We start from the raw sequence: 8803 nt of genomic DNA on the forward strand, positions 1-8803 counted from the left end.
CGGTGCCCTAACTGTAATGGTGAACATTTGGCAACGGATAAAGGATGTCCCTCATTGAAGAATGAACTAAAGGCCCTAAAAGAGAAAGCCATAAAGAAGGCAGCAGGAGATGAGAGCTCCCGTCGCCGTAGTGCTGCCCCAGCAACTGGAAAAGCAGCGGGTTCAAAGAGTGACAAAGAAACAACACATCAGAAAGTAGGGAGGCGGACCTTTTGCCTCTCAGACACATCGTGGCCAGCGCTTCCATCGAAACCGCCGGAACAAGTATCTACAAAGACTTCGACCATAGTGGAAAGCACTGCAAACACAGTACCTAAACCGGTATCAGCCAACGACGATGTACAACTTGTCAATCTTGTAAAGATGCTTGTCAACGTCATCAGATCTCTAATCTCCGGTCGCCAGACACCAGCAGCGTCAGCAGCAGAGCAACTTTTGGAGGCACTCGTTCCTGTCCTCGACGGCCTTCGCTAGACGTTTTACCGGAAATAATTCTAACAGTTGTCAGCAGCCTAGCCCCTTTGTGCTGCAATGGAATGTCAGGTCGATGCGACCACGGCACGCTGATTTAGCCCTTCGACTAGTCGCTATGAAGACTCCTCCGGACGTTATAGCGCTTCAGGAAACTAACGTAAGGAAAGACGAATATCGATTGCCAGGCTTCGTGGGTGTCCACAGTAACACTCGATGCGCGGAACCAGCTTGTGGCTCTTTCCAGTGTGTGGAGGCGGCGCATACGCGCAATGCTTCAAAAGCATCAGTGTACGTTCGTGCTGACTTGGACTTCGCGGTTATTGACACAGACGGCCTCTGTGACGATGAGTTTGAGTGTGTAGCTGTTACTGTGAGCCTCAGAGGTGTGTGTACGACGGTGGCAAGCATATACAACAGGCCTACACGTTCTTCCGATACCTCGCTACTTGAGGGCTTAGTGTCTCGGTGTGGTGCATCGTTTGTGTTATGCGGAGACTTTAATGCCCACCATCCACGATGGTGTAGCCGTCCCCAAGACAATCGTGGGGAAGAGATTAACGAGTTCATTATCAAAAACGATCTCCAAATACTGAATGACGGTTCACCTACATTTATTGGTAGAGGAAAGGAGCATTCCACTATAGACCTTGCGATAACAACGAGAGATGTGTGCTTAGCCTGGTCATGTGAACCCGACCCGTGGGGCTCAGATCACCTACCCATTTGGTTAACACCAACACATACTGCGGGTCGCCAGGATGTCGTTTATACGGTTACTAACTGGGACAAGTTCCGACAGCTCATCTCAGAGGCACCATCTCAAGACAGCCTATTTAAATTTATGAGTGAGTGCTTACAAAAAGCTACAGTACAACGAAGACGGCATATCGGCAAACCAAACCCCGATCTAAAGCTTTTGCGGCTCCGCGCATGTCGACGGCGCGCTTATAGACGGGCGTAGCGCTCTAAACGACGCACCAACTGGACTATGTACAATCGCCTTGATGCAGCCATACGGCGGCATACAAAACAGCTTCGTCGCAAGAGCTGGGAAGCTTTGTGTAGTTCGTTGCATACTGGAAGTGGTTTTGGAAATGTATGGCGCATACTGAAGGCTCTCCGCACTCCTGAAATCTGCAAGAATCCAACGGCTACATTGAGCATAGCGACTGGCCAGTCACCAAAGGTAATAGCAGAGGCATTTGCAGACATTTTCGTCTCTCCTGCTTCCAGAGACACCACAATTAGCGATATTCCTTCTTTGACCACTCACAGCACCGTAACCGCTTTCTATGGTCCAGCTTGCCAGATGGACGAGGCAGATTTCACTCTTGAGGAGCTGCGACACGCGCTGAGCCTCTCCAAACGCCGCACTGCTCCAGGCGCAGATGGTGTGACGTACCAAGCACTGCGGAACATTGATAAGAGTTTCCATGACCGTATATTGGACGAGTACAATGAAGTATGGAGAACCGGTGTAATCCCTGCTGAGTGGAAATCGTCCGTTGTAATACCAGTTTTAAAGCCCGGGCGTCCGGCAAGACACCTCAAGTCCTACCGACCAATATCCCTAACTTCAAACATCGTCAAGTTAATGGAGCGAATGGTCTTGTTTCGCTTAGATGTCAGGCTCGAGGAGCTGAATTTTTTCCCTGATGTCATGAGTGGCTTTCGTCGCCACCGTTCGGCTCTGGACAGCATATCAGACCTTGTCTCAGCACTCGAATTTGCTAAAGAAAACAAGCATTCCGCCTACATGCTCTTCCTAGACATACAGCAAGCTTTCGATTCAGTTCCGCATAAGGCGATTATTTCCGCACTTGCAACCGCGGGAATTTCGAGTCGTCTACTCCGGTTTGTGCATAATTTTCTATCGGAGCGCCGCATGGAAGTGCGTGTCGGAGGAATAACCAGTGAATACCGAAATGTGAAGTGCGGTGTTCCACAGGGCAGCGTATTATCGCCGCTTTTGTTTAACGCGGTACTCGCCGCGCTTCCAAGTCGTTTGCCTCGAGACACTGACTTCCCTGTGAGCATAGCTGTCTACGCAGATGACATTGCTCTGTGGATAAGCGGCCCTTCGCACCTTGGTCCGCGGCTTCGTGCAAGCTTGCAAAGAGCTCTCAACGCTACTTCGGAGTACTTGGGTGAAGTTGGCCTGCTCATATCACCTGCTAAGTCGGCTGCAATAGCATATCACCCTAAACAACGCGCTCGTCGAACAATGAGCCGACTGTATCTTGACGAAACGCCTATAAACTGGGTGCGACAACACCGTTATTTGGGGTTAATTGTGGATGATCGCATCTCTTGGCGTCCTGCCGTTAAATCTGTACGACGCAAATCGCACTCCCTTCTTAAGTATGTGGCCGCCTTGACTGCTCGAGGTGCTGGTTGCGACCAAACAACGGCTCTTCAGGTGTACCAGTCATCTGTACTCTCAGGCATACTGTACGCATTACCACTTTTGAACATACCACCTAGTTTGATGGCCCAACTGGAGCGAGATCATCGCGTTGCCCTTCGACTAATGCTTGGCTTACCTCGTGAGGCGCAGTCTATTGCATTACTTACTGAAGCGCATCAGTTACCGCTGAGGCTGCAAGCAGATCAGAGAGCTCTATATCATATTGAGCGTCTGCACCGCGCATCGAATGGTCAAGCGCTCCTCGATCGTCTGATTCACCGCCCATTATCTCGCATGGGAAAAATGGCGGCATTATTTATGGATATCACTACCATTTCTGATCATGCTGCTTCAGATACGTCTCCGCCTCCTAAAGGTATCACGACACATGTATTCCCCATTTTCCTCACAATCCCTGGCATGCACAAAAAGTCTGATATGGCTGTTTCTGCAATATTCCAATTGGCTCAATCACACTTGTTCGAAAAGTTTCCAGATCATCTTCAAGTTTTTACAGATGCATCTGTACACAACGACGGTCAAGGCGCCTCTGCAGCTTTTTACTGCTCTTCAACTCAAGTACGACGTATCTTTCAGATACCTCATCCAACTTCGTCAACAACTGCGGAACTAGCAGCGATTAATGTTGCATTGAAATACGTGCTAGAGGAGTTAATTAGATCGAAGGTCGTCATCTTAACGGACTCCCGTGCTGCCCTTAGCAGGTTACAACGCAGTGAGCTTGATTGTCCACTTGTGCGCAGTATTAATGACTCTGCGAGCAAAATTACATCACGTGGGGTATCTCTCGTTGCTCAATGGATACCTTCACACGTAGGAATCACCGGAAATGAAGAGGCTGATCGGCTCGCTTCAAGTTGCGTTCATAACAACTGTGACTGCCCAGAAATTTTGTGCAAGCTTGATGACGCTCGTCTGCTGATTCGTCGCCACCTACTCAAGCAGCATCCAGATCAGCGCGTCGCAAATGGAACATTCCCGCCCCGTGTTCGTGGTCGAGGCTTGCCTCGTCGTGCTAGAGCACAACTGCTCAAGCTAAGGGTTGGTTGCGTGAACGTGCACGAACGTTTATACAGACAAGGGCGTGCGGAAAGTCCATTGTGTACGTCTTGTGGCTGCTACGAGACACTTCAGCACCTTATACTTGAGTGTCCCGCTTTCAGTGCGCAGCGCATGTCGCTGGTGAGAAACTATCATCTCCTTGGCCTGCGGTGTGCGACACTCGAGGAATGTTTATACCCCAGTGGCTGTGCATCTAAACGTGATCAGGCCCATCGCGCCCTACTAACCTTTATAGAAGTAACTAACTTAGGTTCACGTTTGTAGCATGAACATTGAACATTCTGTAGTAGCGTGACCTTCAGTGACCGGCCCTACTGTGTGTGATCTGTACTGTGTTCTAAGGCTTCTTCCTTCGAAGATGGGAGGTGGCGGGTTCCAACACCTTATAGTGTATATTGTGAACCGACTAACGGTGAAACGGTGATTACGTGCAGCTTTACTTGGCGTCACATCGTGGAGAACACAATTAGCCGCATGCGAACTAGCCATGGATGTGGTTGATAATTGTGGAGGCTGTTCGACGCGGCGTCGCTTTAATTCCGGATGCTGAGTTCTACTTTAGTCTTTAGATTTGTCCTGTTGCAGTGTCCTGTTGCTCTCCTTTCCTCTTTCCGTTTTCCTCCCCTCCTTCCTATCCTCTATTTCTGTGTTGCTGTCACCTCCCTTCAGAAGAGTAGGCAGGCGTTGTGCCCCTTCCGGTGGCAGTTGCCAGCCTGCCCCTCCCTTTCCCTTTCCTAATACGTGTGTTTATGTTATATGTGTTCAAAACAAATAATAATAAATAATAATAAATTTCGCAATTCCGAGTAACGTAATCACCAGTTAATATACATTAGACAGTTTTAGTGCTGCATACGTAGCGTACGCAACGGCGTTGCGTACGTAAGATCGCGACGTTCTGCAAAGTTCGCATGTGCAGAACGCAACACGAACGGTGTGAGATGCGTATACGCGGTCACTGCGTATGCGCGCATCCGATTCTTGCGTGCGTACGTGGGGAGACTTGCGTGCTGCGCTCGTGGTTCTTGTTTCTTCGGGAGAGCGCGAGACAAAAGAGTTTCTCAAAATGGCAGCGACAAAGGCGACCAGCGGTAAGGTGTACTTTTCAATGGCCTACGATTTGGCTTTGCTGCGTGAAGTGAAGCGCAGAAGCCATTCCCGGAACCTGCACGGTGGGAATGCATAGCAAAAATAGGAAACTTGTTTGTGAGAAAGCGTTCAGTGTGTGCTGTTTGCGCGAAAGGCTCGACCTGCTTCTTGTGCAGTTCGTCGCAAATGACCGTGCCAACCTCGGAAAGTAAGTACACGGTTTTTATTTTTCTCGATATGATTCGTGTATTTCATCCGTATTAAAAGTAGAGTCTCTTAAAGGCCTAAATATAGTTCGACGAAGCGGGAATGCTCCCACACGTTACATCACGTTAGCGAGATCAACAGCGTCTTGTTCGACCGACGGTTCGACGTACTGGCGGACGCGGCCAACGCGCTCGGACGCGCACGGCGTCTAACGCTCGCCCTCTTACGTGCGTAGGCATTTCGCAGTACTACTAACGCGACACGCGCTCCTATGTTCCGCAAAGCAGTTGCGGGCTGCGCACGTATCGTCATGACGCAGTACTAAAACTGTCTAGTTTTAGTGCTGCGCCATGACGATACGTACGCAGCACGCAAGCGTTTTGCGGAACGGAGCAGCGCTCGTCACGTCAGGGGTTTTAGTACTCGGAAATGCCTACGCACGTAAGCGGGCAAGCGTCATTATGCCCCAACCACTGGCACGCGCCGGAAAGCTTCGGCGCGCGCCGAAGGGTCAAATGCGCCAAAGCGTCGGTCGGGAACTCGGCGAAGCGGAACGTCGCGCAGCGATTATGTCTACTGCCGATGCTAGAACTTTGCCGACGCGCGGCGAAGCTGCGCCGGCGTGCACCAATGAGAGGCTGCGACCCGTCGCAGGCGTCAACCATACGGAGGCTGCGAATCCTCCGGTTGCTAGGCCTATGATGGCCGACCGTGCGAAGGCACCGGCACCAACGATCGGCCGAGTTTTTTGGACGCACGACGCGTGCGACAGTGTTCCTGAAAGACAGTGTTGTAATAGTAGGCTGACAACGACACGACCGACCGACCGACGACCGTGGGTTGTGGCAGTGCGACGTGGATCCGAAGCGACTTCGAACGACGCCGACTAATCCAACCTGCCCACTGGGTTCCGCCGGGCTCGGTGCGATCGTCTGCTAAAACAGCCAACCGAATCACGATTGCCGCAACGTCTGTGCTTGTTGTATGTGCATTTTGCTGTGCTCAAAACGAATGGAAACACGTTTACGAGCTCCGAAGTCTGGATAATCAACACTCGCCTATCGCTGATGTTGTTTACGTTACGCGTAGGCCTAGCGCGTCCATCGAGTTCGTAACTGGCGAGTGAACGAACTCACCTGAGAAACTCTGTCGAAGGAAATGAATTTTCAGGTCCGTTTGGTGCTGCAGTGATTTAAAATATGGCACTCTTGACTTCGTGTGACCTGTGATGTGGTGAATGAACCGCGTGGAAGTTGGGTTGGTCAACCGCGGCGTGTTTCGTGTGGTGTCGGTTGACTCAAGTTTAACGGGCAAGCTCTGCGCTGTTTCCAGTGGTAAAGATAACTTCCGAAAGCGAAATACACTAGTAGCCGAACTATTGGAAGTACTTACGTAATCAGCCGTGCCGCCTGTTTCAGCTGACACTGCGCACTTCTATTCGACATGTGAATCCAGTTCAGTACAAGTTCATTGTACTCATTCACTCACTTCTTTCTAGTGCGTCCGTCTTTTGGGCTAGTTGGGCATAAATCGCTTGTGTAGCAATCAAGAACACTGACGCACTGAAGCATACGTTACAACGCAGTCATGTTTGAGTCAGTGTGTCGTTATAGTTGAGCACTGCAAAAAGAAATTATCTGTTTGCAACGTGTGCCCTGTGTGCAGTGCATAGCAGGACCTGCATCATGCAAGACCTATGCATGTAGCAGCGTATACCACGATTGTTTCGATGCCCGCTTCAGAAGCAGCAAGTACTGAGTCAATGAAACTGTAATTGATTTTTTATCTCCCTTTTTGCTCATGGAAAGTGTAGATGGTGTGAGTGCATTGTGGGGAAGGTGAAAAGGTGTCATCAGTGTTTTGGGCAGTCAGTATGCTTAAACTGTTGGAATCCCTTCAGCTTCTACTAAAATGTTTCTTGCTGCGATACTATAAATTGTAGTCAGGACAAAGATCTACTAAAAACCAATTTACTAATGCATCTGCGCAGAATGTGTTTGATTAACAAGTTAACGCTTCCACAACGACATTATGTCGATGCACAGCATATGTGCTTACAATAAATACATTCCGTAAAGGTGAACGACTGGGCCTACAATATAAAACTTTGTAGTAGCACCGTAAAAAGTGCTGCCATGCGTATCAGCGACAACGAAACTGCGGCACGTCCAACCTTCTTCCTTGGAGGCACTTCCCATTCTGGGTGTAGCATTTAGCTGTTCTCTCAACTTTTCCGCATATATCACCAGCACTGTATGTAAGCACCGGCCCATTCTTGGGTTTGTGTCCCGTGTCTCCCTTCCCTGATGACCTAAGGTTTTCCGAGCACTCTACACTTCTATCATTCTGTCACGACTTGAGTATTGCTCATCAGTATAGTTCCCGCACCAAACTCGCGACGCTAACAAACTTAAGCTTGTTCAGCGCCGGACAATACGTACCCTTTACTCCCGTCTTTTCGGTTGTCATAAGCTCATGCCAGCCTTCGAGGATTGCCTCAAACCCCTCAAATAGCGCACCCTGCAATACCAACGCAACATTGCACTAGTCTATACTGCAGAGTGTTTGACGACTCTCTGGACAGCACTAATCTTACTTCAGTTCGTCTGAACAAGTGGTCAGCACAGCCTGAGCCCTCATCACGCCTCTATGGCCCGACACCACAACTCCATGATTATATCTGGCATGCAGAGCTTTCTCTCCACCCCCCTGGTGATTTGGATTCTCCTTCCTTGGAACCAGACTGAATTAGCACTCCTGTGTGTTGTGCACCTGTCGAATGTGTGCGTGTGTGCCGTGCTGTGTTATTGAGCAAGTGTGTGTGCACGTGGAGGGGAAGGAAGTGTCTTCTGCATCCTGCAAATTCCTGCTCTAGATGGCTGGTTATCAGATGCTCTAACATACAGGCATCAGCCTTCTTTTTAGTCTAGTGTGCCAAGTTACCACTAAGATTATTATTATTATTATTATTATTATTATTATTATTATTATTATTATTAGAATCATAACTTTGACCACATTGATTGTGTTGAAGCCAGCGTGACACATAATTCAAAATATTTCTGGAGCTTTGTGGGCTCTCCTGAAAAGAGTGCCAAGGATGTACGTATTCTTCATGAAAATAGTGGTGTTGTCTCGAACACTGCTGATGCCTTTGCAGAACATTTCTGTTTGCTATATGGTGTGAAATATGCTTCAAGTAACCTTCCTTCTCAGTCTGGCGCAGTGTATGCTAACAGTCAATGAAAGCCTCGTTTCCAAGTATATGAAGTGCCTTAAACTTTGCCTTAAACTTTCCCTTTCTTGTGGTGTTGATGGTATTTCCTCCACAGAGCTTAACCCTTTGAGACGCTGTCTACACAATTGGGCACAGCAGGAGCGTGCATCAATAGCAAAAGCACTGATGAAAGTAATGGTATTTAAAATGTGTTTCATACATCTTGAAACACTTATTGTTGGAACTGTGCTGCAATTTTGAATAACGTGCACTATGTTTTAACAAAATGAGTGAGAATTCAGGTAGACGGCTGGGTGTTGTTACTC

At 48.8% G+C, this 8803-nt stretch overlaps 1 protein-coding gene across 1 annotated transcript in view; it reads right to left on the reverse strand.

Moving 5' to 3' along the window:
• Positions 1-6608, reverse strand: part of LOC135899295 (nose resistant to fluoxetine protein 6-like) — a 93399-nt gene extending 86791 nt beyond the window's left edge. The window contains exon 1 of the mRNA XM_065428538.2: positions 6397-6608. The gene's annotated coding sequence lies outside the window, so the exon portion shown is untranslated. The remainder of the gene's footprint in view (positions 1-6396) is intronic.
• Positions 6609-8803: the final 2195 nt, after the last annotated feature.

The sequence above is a fragment of the Dermacentor albipictus genome, chromosome 1 (genome assembly GCF_038994185.2).
Source record: "Dermacentor albipictus isolate Rhodes 1998 colony chromosome 1, USDA_Dalb.pri_finalv2, whole genome shotgun sequence".
In the NCBI taxonomy this organism is placed as follows: Eukaryota; Metazoa; Arthropoda; class Arachnida; order Ixodida; family Ixodidae; genus Dermacentor; species Dermacentor albipictus.